At 41.4% G+C, this 18,141-nt stretch overlaps 1 protein-coding gene across 7 annotated transcripts in view; it reads left to right on the top strand.

Moving 5' to 3' along the window:
- Nucleotides 1–18,141, top strand: part of PPP6R3 (protein phosphatase 6 regulatory subunit 3) — a 126,599-nt gene that overhangs the window by 8,696 nt on the left and 99,762 nt on the right. The window contains exon 2 of one of the 7 annotated variants that reach the window (XM_055415328.2): nucleotides 13,924–14,020. The exons of the other annotated variants lie outside the window; for them this stretch is intronic. The gene's annotated coding sequence lies outside the window, so the exon portion shown is untranslated. The remainder of the gene's footprint in view (nucleotides 1–13,923; nucleotides 14,021–18,141) is intronic. 7 annotated transcript variants of the gene reach the window in all.

Raw genomic sequence — 18,141 nt, 5'->3', positions numbered from 1 at the left:
TTAAAAGGTCCCCTGAAACTGTTAAGAATAGTTGCCTTTCTCGTGCCAAGGACCCCCCAGGACAATGATGGCAGCTTGGACTGAAGGGGCGCACGGGTAGCAGTGAGAGGCTGGTGGATGTGCACGTGGACGGTAGAGCCGCCAGGATTTGCTGACAGACTGAACGTGGCTGAGAGAGCAGGGTGAAGCAGCTCCCTACCAACCAGAGGTTTCTGCTCTTGGTCGAGATTGTGGGCGGTGCAGGTTGTTGAAGTACCGTCAAGAGTTGGGGTCTGGACCCACTGCTCTTATGAAACTCCAGAGAGCCGCCTGGGGCCACGTGGGATGAAGGTGTTTGGAGTTGAGGGGAGAGGTCTGGCTGAAGACAGACGTGAGAGTGTTCAGTGTTCTCTGACACTTAGAAGTCCTTGTTGCTGAGAGTGAGCGCAGGGTGAGGGCCGAGGCAGTGAGGAAAAGGGGGCCAGGCACTTTCCGAGGTGGAGGAGGAGCAGGGGGGCCTTGAATCTCTGAAGTCTGGGGAGGTATCTTCAAGGGGGAGGGAGTGAGAACCCCCGAGCAGTGCTCCTGCCGTGCCCTCCAGTGGCATGAGGGCCCGGGCTTGTCCTGCGGCTTCGGTGGCACATGAGTCATCAGTGGTCTTGATGGGAGCAGTCTGCACACGGTGGTGTGGGGAGAGCCTGGGGGGGAGGCTTCCCAAGGGCTTGAGAGCAGAGGGCGCAGAGGAAAGCCCTTTCATGGGCACTTGCCACAGTTCTAAAGGGAGAGTTGGGGCCCATGAAATGGCTTTGTTGAGATGGCGAAGTTACAGTGTTTTTGGACTGTTGGTGGGAAATGATATCTGTTCAGAATGCACAGCCCAGTGACATTCATTTGCGGGGAAGGAGACGGGCAACGGGCCCATGGGGAGCGCCCATTGGCTCTTGCTTGGTGAGAGGACAGGGAGCAGACTTGGGGAGCTAGCATGGTGGGAGCCGGACTGTTTTCTTTTTTTAATTCATTTATTTGTTTTGGCTGTTCTGGGTCTTTGTTGCTGCTCGGGCTTTTCTCTAGTTGGGGTGAGGGGAGTCTAATTCTGTAGTACACAGGCTTCTCGTTGCAGAGCCCGGCTCTCGGATTTGCGGGGCTTAGTAGTTGGGGTTCGCAGGCTCAGTAGTTGTGGCGCCCAGGCTGAGTTGATCTTCCTTGACCAGGGAGCGAACCTGTGTCGGCACATAGATCCTTTACTACTGAGCCACCAGGGAAGCCCAGGACGGTTTTCTTCTTCGGGGTTTCTTTGGCGTCGCATACAACTTAAGCGACTTTCACTTTCAGGGGCATGTGGTCTGTGAGGAGAGAAAAGTGTGGCGTATTCTATGGAAAGAAAGCATGAGTGGATCTGCAGCGTGGAATGGGCTCCCCTAGGGAGCCCTCCTAGTTTAAAGTGGAAAGAAGCAGTTGTGTTCTTTTTCCTGGGAGTAGAGCAGGCAGTGCTGCAGTTGTGGTTTCTGCATGCGAGAGTGACAGCAGGAGAAGGTCACTGCCACGTGTAGAGCAGATATAGCTCGTGGGAACCTGCTGTGTGGTGCAGGGGGCGCAGCTCGCTGCTCTGTGATCATCTGGACAAGTAGGATCCTGGGTGGCTGGCGGGGAGGGAGGTCCAAGAGGCAGGGACTGTATGTGTACATAGAGCTGAGTCACCTTGTTGTACAGCAAGCAGAAGTTAACACAGCGTTGTAAAGCATCTGTACTCCAGTTAAAAAAAGAGAGAAGGTAAAGGGGGTGTTTATAATGGTGAGGCCTGGACTTGAAGCTGGGAAGGGAGGGAAGTGAGGCCCTGCAGCTAATGAGTTTTGGCTACATTGATGTGTTTAGTTGCTAAGTTATATCAGACTCTTTTGCGACCCCATGGGGGACTGTAGCCTTCCAGGCTACTCTGTCCATGGGATTGCCCAGGCAAGAATACTGGAGTAGATTGCCGTTTCCTTCTCCAGGGGATCTTTCCGACAGGGATCAAACCTACGTCTCCTGCATTGGCAGGCAGATTCTGTACCACTGAGCCACCTCGGAAACCCATGTTGATGTGTATAATTGTAGTTTATTCCTTTTCGCTTCCGTTTTCTTTTTCAGACTGAATATATTTCATTTTGTTCTTTGTCCTATTCTTATGGGATAGGATTGTTTCCAGTAAAGAACAGTGAGGTTTTGGACAAGTGCAAAAAACATTTCTGCAAGGTATAAAGCCTGGGGAGACTTAGAATTGCAGGGTAGTGGGACCTGTACAGTTATAACTTCAGTGAAAAATAATTGAACTTTAGTTATAAGTACCCTCCTGCCAGCACTGTTCTACATCTTTACCAGCTCTTGGTATTGTCAGACTTTTTTATATTTGTCAAATTGGTGGTGGTTATGACCTTACATCTCATCAATTACTATTTTTATTGAGATGTAATTACATGTTACAGTTTACCCATTTAAAGGGCACAGTCTAGTAGGTTTTAGTATGTTCAGAGAGTTGTAATGATCACCACAATCTAATGTTTAGAACATTTCATCATCCTGAAAAGAACCCTTGTACTTGTTAGCAGTGATTCTATTTCACCTAACCTCTGGGCAGCCACTGATGGACTTTCTTATGGATTTGCCAATTCTGGGCATTTCATGTAAATGGAATCATACAGTATGTGGTCTTTGGTGACTTGCTTCTTTTGCTCAGCATGTTTTCAAGGTTTATCCTTGTAGCTTATTTCAGTATTAGTGCTTTGTTGCGTTTGAGTGCATGGACATACCACCTGTTATTTATCCATTCATCAGTTGGTGGATGTTGGGGTTGTTTCCACTTTTTGCCTGTTACCGACCATACTGCTGTGAGTGTTTGCCTGAAAGTCTTTGGAGGGACGTAGGTATTTATTTCTCTTGATGTGTACTTAGGAGTGGAATTATTGGATATTGTTCCTGTGTTTTAAAATTTTGAAGAACTACCAAACTGTTTTCCACAGTGACTGTACCATATTATATCTCACCAACACCATACCAGGGTTCTAATTTCTCCATGTCCTCACTAATATATATTCTTTTCCGTTTAAAAAAAAAATTATAGCCATGTTAGGGGGTGTGAAGTGTGGTGTATCATTGTGGTTTTCCCTTTCCTGAATGACTAATATTGTTGAGCATCTTGTCATGTATGTATTGGCTGTGTATCTTCTTTAGAGGAAAGTCTATTCAAGTAGTTCTTTGCCCAGTTTTATTTATCATTGCATGGTTTTAATGTTCTTTTTTCAAATTACTAATGGAGTTGAGCATCTCTTTTTGGCTATTTAGATTTCTACTTTTGTGAAATACCTGTTTATGTCTCTCTCTGTTTTTCCTGTTTATGTCTTATTTTTTCTCTTGAGTTTGATTTTTCTTATTTGTAGGGATTCTTATACATTCTGATTCTATCTTTGTGACAAATATCTTTTCCCAATTTGTGACTGTTTTACTGTGTTTATGGGATTTTTTAAAAAGTGTTTATTGAAAGCATGTAATAAAAGGACAAAAATGGATTTTAGTATTTTCCAATCTTTTCTTCTGTCCTTCATACTACCCAGGTAGAAGAGGAAATAGCTTTTTTGGTTTATAGGTAGTTGTCTTTTAAAAAGTTTTGTATTCTTTTCTTTCTACAAATTTTGCGTATTTTTTGTTAGATTTATTCTTTGGTTACTTTATATTTTGTTGCTGTTAATTATTTTTTTAAGTTAAAAATTTCTGTTTGTTGGCAAATGGAAATGCAGATGACTTTGTATGTGGCTATTATATCTAGTTAATATATATTTTTATACATTAAGCTTCTCTAGCTTAATAATTGCTTGTGGACTCTTGGGGTTTTATGTAGATACACATCTCACCTGTGAATAATGACAGTTCATTTCTTTCCAGTCCTTTTATCATTTAATATATTTTACTCTAGTCTTACTGCGTTGCTGCATGGCAACCATCACCAGTGGAGAATATAAATGGTAGTGGCGGGCATCCTTGTCACAGTCCCAGTTTTAAGGGAAATGGTTTTATCTTTTACCATTGCATGTGTGGATACTTTTTTTTCTTTTAACAGGTTGAGGAAGATTTCTTCAACCTTAGTTTATGGAGAATTTTAAAAAAAGCAACTCACAAGTGGGCACTGAACTTAACTGAATGCATTGAACAATTTTCACTGATTGATTTACTCTTGGCTGTGGAGGGTCTTGCTTCTCCAGCTGTGGCGAGTGGAGCCACTCTCTGGTTGTGGTGCGTGGGCTTCTCTTGCTGCGGAGCAGCGGGCTCCAGGGCGTGTGGGGCCTCAGTGCCCTGGCCAGGGGTCAGACCCGTATCCCCTGCATTGGCAGGCGGATTCTTAACCATTGGACCGCCTGCGAAGTCCTAATTGAATGCATTTTCTACATCTGTTGAGATGATGATATGACAGTTTTTCCAACTTGATAATGATGTATTCTTTAAAAAAAGGTTTTTTTGTTTTGTTTTTGTTATATATGTTTTTGTCTGTTTCAGGTTTTTGTTGTTGTTTTCTTGTTTGTTTTGGGCTGTTTTTCTGGCCTTTCCGTGCTTGTGGAATCTTAGTTCCTCAACCAGGGATTGAACCTGGGCCCCAGCAATGAAGAGTCCTAACCACTGGTCTGCCAGGGAATTCCTCCCACCCCTTTTGTTTTTAATTTGCTATAATCTCAGGATTTATGTATCTATGTTTATTGGTAAGAATGATCTCTAATTTTCCTTTTTTGTTGTATCAGCCTTATGAGTTTTGTTATCAAAGAGTATTCTAGTCTCATAAAATAAACTGTGGTATTTCCTCCTTTTTAATTTTCTTAGAGAGGGTTCATAAGTAAAATTAGGATTATTTGTTCCTTCAGTGTCTTATAAAACTTGCCTGTAAAACCATGAAGGTGTGGTGTTTTCTGTCTGAGATTTAAAAATTATTGATTTGATTGCTTTAATATTTATAGGATCATTAGAGTCTTTTTTTTTTTCTTGAGTCACGTTTGGTAATTTATGTTTTTCTAAAACTCATTTTGTCTGAATTTTCAGTTATGTTGGAAGAAAATTATAACTTCTTATTTTTTGAATCTGCCTGACTTGTAATTAATTATTAATATTTAATTTCTTAAACAGGATTCTTAGCTCATTAATTTTTAGCATGTATAATATGTACTTCAGTTCAGTCGCTCAGTCGTGTCCGACTCTTTGTGACCCCATTAATCGCAGCACGCCAGGCCTTCCTGTCCATCACCAACTCCTGGAGTTCACCCAAACTTATGTGCATCGAGTCGGTGATGCCATCCAGCCATCTCATCCTCTGTCATCCCCTTCTCCTCCTGCCCCCAATCCCTCCCAGCATCAGGGTCTTTTCCAAAGAGTCAACTCTTCTCATGAGGTGGCCAAAGTATTGGAGTTTCAGCCTCAGCATCAATGAACACCCAGGACTGGTCTCCTTTAGGATGAACTGGTTGGATCTCCATGCAGTCCAAGGGACTTGCAAGAGTCTTCTCCAGCACCACAGTTCAAAAGCATCAATTCTTTGGCGATCAGCTTTCTTCATAGCACAACTCTCACATCCATACATGGCCACTGGAAAAACCATAGTAATTACCCTTTAAATAACACTTTTGCTGTGTAGGATTTTTATCTTTCGGTTCTGAATATATTCACAATTTCATTTTGACTTCTTTCTGACTTAGAGGTTTAGAAAGTGTATTGAAAAATCTTGACATATCATATATATCTTGTTATCGATTGCTAGCATGCATTGTGCTCATAAGATATGGTCCATTGTGATGTTTATTCTTTGAAATTTATTGAGGCTATTTTAACGGTGTCTAGTTAGTGGCAAATTTTTATTCCATGTGTGTTTAAAAAGAATGCGTTTCTAATTTTAAGGTCAGGTTTTCCCATGTCTGTTAGATAAAGCACATTAATTGAAGTCACATTCAAACTAGTGTCCTTAACTAATAGTGTCTGCTTGTTCCCTTAGTTATAGAGAGGGATATTGTTAAAATTTCATTATGATAGAAGATTTGCTGAATTCTGGTTGTTCTCAATTTTTGCCTTATCTTTATAAGTTTAGAATTTTTGTTTTTAGTGACTTGCACAGTTTGAATCTTCGTTTCTAGGAACATTTTTTCCACTAAAATACATTTTGTCGGATATTGGCATAGCTGTACCAAGTGATTTTTAATTAATGTTTACCTGATAAGTATTTTTTTGCTTCTGAAGTGTCGTCTTTGATGTGCCTTTTGAAAGCAGCACACAGCTGGATTGCATTTTCATTATTTGACTTTTCATATTTCAACTAATTTACATTCATTGTGATTGAAATATTCAGTTTATTTCTACTATTGTATTTTTGCTTTCTAACTGGAGTTTTTTCCTTTTCTTTTTCTTTTCTTGCCTACGTATTGTGGGATTTTTTCCCCTTAACTCCTGTCTACTCTTTTTGCCTGTACTCTGTAAGAGATTAGACACTTCTGGTGATCTTAGACATTTCATGTTTAACCTAAGGCCTAAAGTTAATTGGTATCTTTATCCTTATAAGAAACTTTTGAATGCTTTTAGTCTCATTGTCCTTCACAATTTATGTGCATCTACTGCCTAATTTTCATTTTGCTGCTCTTAAAATCCTACAAATTGGGCATTACAAAAAAATACTGTCATTCTTGAAAGGCATTTTGCCTACTACCTAGTTTTAGGTTGATGATTGTTTTCATTGTTTTCCCTGAGCACTTTGACAGTATTTCCTATCTTTTTCCACTTGCTGTTGAGATTAATTAGAAATGACTTGCCAGTTGTTCCTTATCCAGGAGTCTGAGGTATTCTGTACCTAAAGTGCTCTTCATATTGACCAGTCCAGCAGGTATGTTTAGTCTTTGTTTATTTTTAGGTTGCTGGTGTTGGTTTGCTCTTTTGGTGTCTGCTGCTTTTGAATAATCAAGTACCAGATACTGTTTTGGATATGTCTCAACCAGTATTCAAAAAAACTTAAAAAAATTACAAGTAAAAGAGGATATTCATTTTACTGGCAGATGTGATTTTTTTCTCCATCCTTCTAAATGGAGTGTCAGTAAAGAATTTCTTAAAGATTTTCTGCTCTTTCATGTTAGTTGGCTCATTCGGGGGCTTCCCAGATGGCGACAGCGGTAAAGAATTCGCCTGCCAGTGCAGGTAGATGTAAGAGACAAGGGTTTGATCCCTGGGTGGGGAAGACCCTCGAGGAGGAAATGGCAGCCCACTCTAGTACTCTTGCCTGGAGAATCCCATGGACAGAGGAGTCTGGTTGGCTGTAGTCCATGGGGTCACAAAGAATCAGGCACGACTGAAGCAGCTCATTTTTATATCCAGAAATGGAAAAGATTTCCAGAATAAGTTACCTTTTTGAAACAAGATCATTTTGATTGCTAGAAAACGTTTGTGTGAACCTTAAATGCGACTCTAGCCAAGTATAGTATGCCAAAAACAGTCTGGAAAAGGGATGTGGACTAAAATAGATTACCGGCCACATCTGGGAAATGAGTGGAGTTCAGCATTTAGAGTACTTGACCTCTCCTGGGGGAGAGGAGGGATGGTTTCATACTTGTTGGTATTTCTTTATATAAAGTTTTTTCTTATTTCAACTAATCAATGAAAAGAGAAATGGAGGGGCATACCTAGTGTAGGCTGTGTGAGGTTGGAACTCACTTTGTGATGCTGGTTAGCAGACCTTGTAAACTGAGGAAGGATTAGGGGGTTTGGTGTCAGCACTGCTGATCCCAGGAGTAAAGAGTTAATTGCTACTTTTAGTTCTGTCCTGGTAATTTTCAGTGATGCCAAGGAGTCTGAAATGCACAGGCATTATAACTATTGTTTTCATCAACTTCCAGAAAATAAAGTTCGATGATCTTCTAGGGCAATGAGGAAAGAATGAGAAGGGATCGTAGGGGCACAGGGTAGAGAGAGCGCGCTGGTTTAGCAGAATTGTTGTGAGAATTAAGGATAAACATTACCGGGCATGTTTGTGTTTATTCCCTGAAAAAAGAAGAGTCCATTCCTGCCATTTACACATTGTCAGGCCTAAAAATTTCTCAGCTTTTGGTGTCAGTTACTGTTGAATTGCCTCTTGATTAGTGTAAACCTCCAGCAGTCTGCCCTTGCTCATGTACCCACCTCACCCTTGTTCATTGTTGTTCAGTCACTAAACCGTGTCCAACTCTTTGCGACCCCATGGACTGCAGCATGCCAGGCTTCCCTGTCCTTCATTATTTCCCAGAGTTTGGTCAAACTCATGTCCATTGAGTTGGTAATACCACACAACCATCTTGTCCTCTGTCACCCCTTTCTCCTCCTGGCCTCAGTCTTTCTCAGCATCAAGGTCTTTTTCAATGAGTCGGTTCTTTTGCATCAGGTGGCCAAAGTATTGGAGCTTCAGCATCAGTCCTTCAGTGAATATTCAGTGTTGGTTTCCTTTAGGATTGACTGGTTTAGTATCCCTGCTGTCCAAAGGACTCTGAAGAGTCTTCTGCACCACAATTCAAAAGCATCAGTTCTTCAGCACTCAACCTTCTTTATGGTCCAACTCTCATGTCTGTACATGACTATTGGAAAAACAATAGCTTTGACCATATAGACCTTTGTTAGCAAAGTGATGTCTCTGCTTTTTAAATACGCTGTCTGGGTTTGTCATAGCTTTCCTTCCAAGGAGCGTCTTTTAATTTTATGGCTGCAGTCACCATCCACAGTGATTCTGGAGCCCAAGAAAATAAAATCTGTCACGGTTTCCACTTTTGCCCCATCTGTTTGCTGTGAAGTGATGGGGCTAGATGCCATGATCTTAGTTTTTTTTGGAAGTTGAGTTTTAGACCAGCTTTTCCACTCTTTTTCACCTTCATCAAGAGGCTTTTTAGTTCCTCTTCACTTTCTGCCTTTAGAGTGGTGTCATCTGCATATCTGAGGTTATTGATATTTCTCCCAGCAATCTTGATTCTAGCTTGTGCTTCATCCAGCCCGGCATTTCGATGTACTCTGCATATAAGTTAAATAAGCAGGGTGAGAATATGCAGACAATATACTCCTTTCCCATTTTGGAACCAGTGCATTGTTCCATGTCCGGATCTAACTTGTTTCTTGACCTGTATACAGGTTTCTCAGAATACAGGTGAGGTGGTCTGATATTCCCATCTCTTTTAGAATGTTCCACAGTTTGTTGTGACACTGTTGTGATCCACAGAGTCAAAGGCTTTAGTGTAGTCAGTGAAGCTGATGTAGATGATTTTCTGAAATTCTCTTGCTTTTTCTATGATCCAGTGGCTGTTGGCAATTAGATCTCTGCCTTTTCTAAACCCAGCTTGTACATCTGGAAGTTCTTGGTTCACGTACTGTTGAAGCCTAGCTTGAAGGATTTTGAGCATTCCCTTGCTAGCATGTGAAATGAGCACAATTGTACGGTAGTTTGAATATTCTTTGGCGTTGCCCTTCTTTGGGATTGCAATGAAAACTGACCTCTTTCATTCCTTTGGCCACTGCTGAGTTTTTCAAATTTGCTGACAATATTTCGTCAGCACTTTAACAGCATCATCTTTACCCTGGGTAGATGTAATTGTGTCTCTTCCTATTTTGTATGCCCGGTGCCTGTTGTTACAGTTACCACTTCTGCTCGACTCACTGCTTGCATATTTTAACACTCTCACCTCAAGATGAGTGTCTTTTGTATGAGGAAGGAGCCCCTGGGAGGGTGGGAGGACGGGTGAGCCAGAGTGATTTCCAGAGAGTCCTTAAATTGATGAGAACTGAATTGGAACCTTGGTTTGACCCCTGAACTAGCTGTCTGATTTGGGGCAAATTATTTCGCTCTCTGAGCTCCAGTTTCTTCTGTATAAAATGGAAATAATATTAAACTTCTCTTTTCCCCATTGAAGGTTAACTTTGGGTAATTTGAATTTGTATGGCTTTTTTTCCCTTGTGAGTTTATTAATGTAGAAATTATAAACTTTCATAGAACAAGTGATATGGCGAAGCTGACTTTGTTAATGATTAATACCCTATTTTATGAAATCTTTTACTGGCTTTGGTTTTGAAATCTTGACTGGTGGTAGGATGTTGTGAAATTTTCTTTTTTACTTTTTTGCCATTTTTCTGTTCAGAGGTCTTAGTTTAAAAAAACTGGTTAATGTGTGATTATATTTGCTTTGATAAAAAATAAAAACAGATAAGACTAAAATTTCTTTTGCTCACCTTCCCTCAGTCCTTTTCTGTCTTCTGCTGTTGATCGTTTTTTTTTTTGATCTCTTTTCTTGATTTTCTTCTGTTTGTGTATTTATTTGTGTGTTTATAGACTGGGAAGCCCAGTGTTAGACATACACACTTTCTTTTTAAATCCGTTATCACTTGTCATTGACTCCCATGCAGTACACAGATCTGAGATCTCCTCCTTGTTAATTACTCACGTGGAGGTGTCTTTGATAGCCATTTCCTGGATCAGTGGGCTTTAGGTTTCTTTCTGTCACAAACAGTTTCTTACAGTAAAGCACTTCGAACTTGGAAGCTTTCGAAGTTTAGTGTTTGGTACAGAAATAGGTGAAGTACTGAATTATAAGCTGGATTCTTTGCTTTTTATCTTTATATATGAAGTGCACCTGTTAGATGGAAACTTTTGGAAAGCTTTTCTCTTTCCTTTTCAGATGACGCATTACATGTATGATGTTTTTAAGCTCTATTATAAATGAAAAATTATTTAGCAGATCTTTTTTGCTATAAAAATATGCAACACAAATTTACATTTTTAAAAATTAATAAACTTTATTTCCTGGGGCAGTTTTCGGTCCACAGCAGAATTGAGCCAGCAGTAAAGAGCCAGAGAAGGCAATGGCAAGCCACTCCAGTACTCTTGCCTAGAAAATCCCATGGATGGAGGAGCCTGGTAGGCTGCAGTCCGTGGGGTCGCTAAGGGTCGGACACAACTGAGCGACTTCACTTTCACTTTTCACTTTCACACATTGGAGAAGGAAATGGCAACCCACTCCAGTGTTCTTGCCTGGAGAATCCCAGGGACGGGGGAGTCTGGTGGGCTTCCGTCTATGGGGTCTCACAGAGTCAGACACGATTGAAGTGACGCAGCAGCAGCAGCAGCAAAGAGCCGGAAGTCCGTATACTCCTTGTCTCCCCACGTGCCCCTCCAGCCCTGTGAATGTACACTGACACAGCATTGTCACTCAGGGTCCACAGGTTACGTTAGGTTCAGTCTTAGTGTTATATATTCTTTGAGTTTAGACATATGTGTAATGACACATATCCACCATCATAGTAGTCTACAGAACACTTTTACTGCCCTAAAAATCTTCTGTGCTTTGCCTGTTCATCCCTGCCTCAGACTTAACCCTTGACAACCGCTGATCTTTTTAATGTGTCTCTAGTTTTGCCTTTTCTAGAGCAAAATATAGTAGAGATCATACAGTATTGTAGCCTTTTTAGACTGGCTTCTTTCAACTTAGTAATATACATTTAAGGTTCCTCCATGTCTTCCCACTCCTTAAGAGCTCATTTCTTTTTAGTGCTGAGTAATATCCATTGGTTGTACCACAGTCTATCCATTCTACCTGAAGGACATCTTGGTTGCCTCCAAGTTTGGGCAGTTATGAAAAAGCTGATGCAAACATCTGTATGCAGGCTTTTGTGTAAACATAAGTTTTCAGTTAAATTGAGTAAATAGCATTGAGCATGATTGGTCTTATAGAATGAATTAGGAAGTATTCCTTCAGTTTCTATCTTCTGAAAGAGACTGTAGAGAATTGGTACAAATTTTTTTTCTTTAGCTGTTTGGTAGAAATCACCAGTAAACCTGTTTGGACATGATGCTTTCTGTTTCAGAAGGTTATTCATAAGTGATTCAATTTCTTTAATAGATGTAGCCCTATTCAAATTGTCTATTCTTATGTGTGTTGTGACAGATTATATCTGTCAAGGAGTTAGTCCATTTCATCCAGGTTATCAAATCCACGGCTGTAGAGTTGTTCATAATACTCTTTCATTATCCTTTTGTTGCATATGAGATCTGTAGTGATTTCCCTCTTTCATTTCTAATGTTAGTAATTCAGGTCTTTTTTCCTTTGGCAAAAGTCTTACTGATTTTATTGATGTTTTTGGGAGGGGGCGGGGATACTCAGCTTTTGGGTTTGTTGATTTCCTCTACTGATTTCTTGTTTTAAAATTCTTTTCTGCTCTCATTTTTATTATTTCACTTTCTGCTTAGTTTGGAATGAATTTGCTCTTCTAAGGCAAAAGTTTAGATTATTGATTTTAGATCTTTCTTTTTTGATACGTGCTTTCAATTCTATAAATTTTAATCTAAGCAGTGTTTTTTGCATCCCCCTAATTTTAATAAGTTGTATTTTCATTTTGTTCAGATATTTTTAAAGTTTCTCTTGAGAATTTTTTCTTTAATCCATGCATTGTTTAGAAGTGTGATTTGTAATCTTCAGGTACTTTGGGTTTTGGCAGCTGTATTTCTGTTGCTGACTTGGTTTGCACTGTGGTCTAAAGGCAGACACGGTGTGATTTTTGTTCTTCGTTTGTTAGGGTGTGTTTCGTGGAACACGGTCTGTCCTGGTGCATATCCCATGTGTGTTTAAGAGTGTGTGATTTGCTGTCGTTGGATGCAGTAGTCCATACATGTCAACTGTATACAGTTGATTTTGGTTGATGGTGCTGTTGAGTTCTGTTATGTCTTTACTGAATTTCTGTGTGATGGATATATCTGTTTCTGATAGAGGAGTAGTAAAGTCACTAACTGTAAAAGTGAATTCATCTATTTTTCCTTGCAGTTTTATCTGTTTTTAACTTGTATTTTGATTGTTAGGTGTTGTTAGGTGCATAGCACTAAGAATTATTATGTCTTAGAGTATTGGCCCCCTTTTCATTTTGGTAATGGCTTTTTGCCCTGAAGTCTTCTGTCTGAAGTCACTGTCGCTGCCCCCACTTTGTTTAATGAGTGTTAGTACGGCACAGCTCCGTTCCTTTACTATTAGAGTGTTAGCTTTCTGTATTAAAGCGGATTTCTTGTGGACGGTGTATGGTATACCTGGGGGTAGGTTTTTATTTTTCTGTGTTATCTTGCTAGTGGTCCCTGAGATTCCTGATCTGTGGTTTGGTGTCTGATACTAATTTGGGGAGATTCTTCGTCACTGTTGCTTCAGATGTTGTTTCTGTTCCTGTTCCCTTCTCCTTCCAGTGCCCCGTTACACGTCTGTTACACCTTTCATAGTCCCCACGGCTCCTGCATGCTCTGCACCCCCATCCCCATCTTTGTTTTTGTCTTTTCTCTTTGCTTTTCCATTTTGAAAATTTCAGGTGTCACATCTTCAGGCTCAAGAGTTTCTTTCCTCAGCTATGTTCAATCTGCTAACGAGTCTATCAAAGACATTGTCCATTTCTGTTAGTGTTTGGTCTGAAGCATTTCTTTTTGATCGTTTCTTTGAATTTTTGTTTTGATTATTTTTTCTCTTATTGCATGTTTTCCATTAAAGCCCTTAGCTTTTCTGTTCTGATAATTCCAGTGTGTCTGGCATACATGACTTTTTTTTTTTTGCTTTTGTTTTGTTTTTTTGGTTGGAAGGCACAGCCATGGCATGTGGGATTCTAGTTCCCTGACCAGGGATGGGACCTGCACCCCTGCAGTGGAACCATGGACCCCCAGGAAAGTGTCCCTATAAGTGACTGGTTCTGATGCTTGTTCAGTCTTTTCAAACTACTTTTTGCCTTTGCCTTAGTATGCTTTGCAATCTTTCTGAAAGGCAGACATGATACGCTGGTAAAAGGAAATGTGAAGAACAGCCCTTTGGAGATGTAGTTTATTTGTCCTGGGGATGGGGAATGTTCTGCAGTCCTGCGCGGTCTCAGTCTCGGTGAGCTGTGAACTTCACCAGTGCTTCTCTGCTTTTTTCCTTTTCTTAGGTGGTACAGGATGGCTAGAATGGTCTGGAGTTGTGTACTTCTCTTTCCTCATGCGGAAGGTTAGAGGGGCTGGAGTTGGATATTTCCCTTCCTCCAGGTAGGTTAGGTTCTGGTAAAACCCCAGTGGGTTAGGCTCTGGTAAAATAGTTGTTTTTTCTCTTTTTTTTGAAGGTGAGCTTTGTTAAGGACCAAATGTCCTGATGTTTCAAAATAAAAAAAGTTCCTTTCCCCCTCCTGGAAACATGAGGGGAGGGGAAAGTCTACCCACGCGCCTGCTGAAGGACATGTTGGTCGCTTCCAAGTGTGGAAGCAGCTGCTGTGACCGTCTGTGTGCAGGGTTTTGTTGTTCTGTTTTCAGCTCCTCTGGGAGAATACCGAGGAGCGTGGTTGCTGGATTGTCTGGTAAGAATGTGCTTAGTTTTGTGTAAAACTGCTGAACTGTCTGCCCGGTACCTGCACCACTTTGCACTTTCATCAGCGGTGACTGCGAGTCCCGGTGGCTCCACACCCTCCCTAGCATTTGGGGGGTCGGCCTTGTGGACTTTGGCTGTTCAAATAGGCGTGTAGTGGTATCACATTGTTTGCGTAATTTGCATGTTTTTGGTGACGTAATGATGTGGATCACATCGTCTTTAATGACTGTATTTCATTGGATAGATAAAAGAACCTTGGGGTAGGTAAAACCTTTGTTAGTCAGGTTTCACATACTGTGGGTGACCTGGATTGTTTGTCCTGTGGTGGTGCCCACAGTGTCCTATGACCTCTATATTTGGACGATTCTCTCCCCTCCCCCCTGCTATTCACTCTTTGGATATTGTTATATATAAGACTTTTAACTCAGGATGAACACCTTAGGATGAACTCATTAAAGCAGAGTAATTGGGTCAAGGAATGTATAGATTTTAAAGCCTTTTGATCTCTATGGCCAGAAAAACAGTGGCTCAGTGGTCAAGAATCCGCCTGTCAACGCAGGAGACACGGGTTCGATCCCTGGGTTGGGAAGATCCCCTGGAGAAGGAAATGTTAACCCACTCCAGTATTCTTGCCTGGAGAATCCCATGGAGTCTGGCGGGCTCCAGTCCATGGGGTCGCAAAGAGTCGGACACGACTTAGCGACTAAACAGCAACAATACTTTGACCAGCAGTTTCATCCAATTTTATATTAATGTATGTTTAAGGTCTTTTTATTAGGGGAAAACTTTAACATGCACAAACACAGAATTAGTATAATGAGCCCTCAGGTCAGTGGTGCCCGCCCCATAAACCCAAGGTCAGTGGTGCCCTGCTTACTCCTTCAGCCCCGACATCTCTCCTGAGATGGCTTAAATCTCTGTTGAAGTGTGATAGAAATACAGAAGAGTGTACCTCATAAATGGATTTTCACGGTCTGAAACCCACCTGGGTACCTGGGTCCCAAGCATCTCCTTTGTCCACTTTAAGTCATACCGTCTGCTGAGGGCAGCCAGGGTCCTGATACTTAACTGCATTGATTAGTTCTGCCCAGTCTCGTTCCTTCAGTAAATCTGTGGTATGTTCACGTGTGTCTGAGCGTGTCTCTTGACATTGTGTGTGTGATTTCTGGGGATATACCTGGAGGTGAAATTGCTCGGTCGTAGAGGCGTGCATCTATTCCACTTTGGAAACCTGTGGCTGCGTCTGCTGAAGTGGCAGCACCAGGTTACATTCCCCCCAGCGGTGTGTGAGGGTCCACTTACTCCATCCTCTCTTGAACGGCTCCTGTCTTTCATCCTTTTCATTTTACTTACACTCCTAGCTGTGTGGTGATGCCTTACAACAGCTGTAGCTTGGGCTAGTGAAGTAAAGTATGTTTTCATGCTTTTTTGGTTAGTTACTTTATTTTTAAAAATTTTATTCAAGTATAGTTGATTTATGTGTTAATTTGCTATACTGCAGAGTGATTGTTTTATACACATGCACACACATCCTTTTTCATTTCATTTATTTATTTTTGACTGTACCATGAAGTATGTGGGATCTTAGTTCCACAAACAAGTATTGAACCCCTGCCATGGAAGTGTGGAGTCTTAACCACTGAACTGCCAGGGAAATCAAAATATATTCCTTCTTTTCCGTCATGGTTTATCACAACATATTGAATATGTTTCCCTGTACTCTGCAGTGGGACTTTGTTGTTTATCTGTCTTACGTGTGATAGTTTGCATTGGCTGATCCCAAACTCAGTCCTTCCCCAGCCCTGGCCATACCATAGTTATCCTTTTTTAATGAATGTGCTGTGCTTAGTTGCTGAGTTGTGTCTGACTCTTTGCGACCCCGTGGACTGTAGCCTGCCAGGCTCCTCTGTCCATGGGGATTCTGCAGGCAAGAATACTGGAATGGGTTGCCATGCCCCCCTCCAGGGGATTTTCCCAACCCAGGGACCAAACCCAGGTCTCTCGCATTGCAGGCGGATTCTTTACCGTCTCAGCCATCAGCTAAGCCCAAGAACACTGGAGTGGGTAACCTATCCCTTCTCCAGGGGAACTTCCTCACCCAGGAATTGAACTGGGGTCTCCTGCATTGCAGGCAGATTCTGTACCAGCTGAGCTACTTGGGAAGTCTTTTTTTTTTTTTTTCCTTTCAATGAAGAGTGGTATTTACGTCTCCTTTCTTCTTTCTATCGCATTGTCTGTTTTATCTCGTCAGCTCTCTGTTGATTCATAACAATTACCCCAAACCTAGCGGCTTATGACAGCAGCAAACATTTATTATCTTGTAGTTTCTGTGATTTAGGAACTTGGATGTGGCGTCGCTGGGCTGTTTGGCTTGGATGTCATCAGCCTTCCAAGTCTTGACCAGAGTTGGAGGATCCTTCCCAAGGTGGCTCATGTTCATGCCCAGCAAGTTAGTCCTGGCTGTGGTGGGGAGGCCGCGGTTCCTTTTCATGCAGGCCTCTGTCCTGATGCCTCTGTGTCCTGTCCTCAGGGCATGGTGGCTGACTTCCTCCTGAAAGAGAGAGATCTGAAAGAAAATAGCACCAGGTGGAAACTATAATTTTTATGACAAGACCTTAGAAGCCTTGTGGCCTTTAATTTTGCCATATTCTGTTTGTTAGAAGAGAGTCACTTACCTTGTCCCACCTTGGACAGTGAAGTTCTGTTTTCTGAAACGTGTCAAAGAGTTTGTGGACAAATTTTCACATACAACACTTGGGAGGATTTATTTTATTCTGGATATGAATTTTTCAGGAGATATAAATATGGTGAAATAGATGTTTTTCTGGATCTCTTGCTTTTTCCATGATCCAGCGGATGTTGGCAATTTGATCTCTGGTGCCTCTGCCTTTTCTAAAACCAGCTTGAACATCTGGAAGTTCACAGTTCACATACTGCTGAAGCCTGGCTTGGAGAATTTTGAGCATGACTTTACTAGCATGTGAGATGAGTGCAATTGTGTGGTAGTTTGAGCATTCTTTGGCATTGTCTTTCTTTGGGATTGGAATGAAGACTGACCTTTTCCAGTCCTGTGGCCACTGCTGAGTTTTTCAAATTTGCTGGCATTTGAGTGCAGCACTTTCACATCATCATCTTTCAGGATTTGAAATAGCTCAACTGGAATTCCATCACCTCCACCAGCTTTGTTCATAGTGATGCTTTCTAAGGCCCACTTGACTTCACATTCCAAGATGTCTGGCTGTAGGTGAGTGATCACACCATCGTGATTATCTGGGTCGTGAAGATCTTTTTTGTACAGTTCTTCTGTGTATTCTTGCCACCTCTTCTTAATATCTTCTGCTTCTGTTAGGTCCATACCATTTCTGTCCTTTATCGAGCCCATCTTTGCATGAAATGTTCCCTTGGTATCTCTGATTTTCTTGAAGAGATCTCTTGTCTTTCCTATTCTGTTGTTTTCCTCTATTTCTTTGCTGAGGAAGACTTTCTTAATGCTCCTTGCTATTCTTTGGGACTCTGCATTCAGATGCTTATATCTTTCCTTTTCTCCTTTGCTTTTCGCTTCTCTTCTTTTCACAGCTATTTGTAAGGCCTCCTCAGACAGCCATGTTGCTTTTTTGCATTTCTTTTCCATGGGAAGGGATGGTCTTGGTCCCTGTCTCCTGCACAATGTCACGATCCTCCGTCCAGAGTTCATCAGGCACTCTATCTATCAGATCTAGTCCCTTAAATCTAATTCTCACTTCCACTGTATAATCATAAGGGACTTGATGCAGGTCATACCTGAATGGTCTAGTGGTTTTCCCTG

The sequence above is a fragment of the Moschus berezovskii genome, chromosome 25, assembly GCF_049115385.1.
Source record: "Moschus berezovskii isolate FMDL1 chromosome 25, NW_MosBer_1.0, whole genome shotgun sequence".
NCBI lineage: Eukaryota > Metazoa > Chordata > Mammalia > Artiodactyla > Moschidae > Moschus > Moschus berezovskii.
Note: the sequence above shows the minus strand (reverse complement) of the source record. Positions and strands in the feature narration are given on the sequence as shown.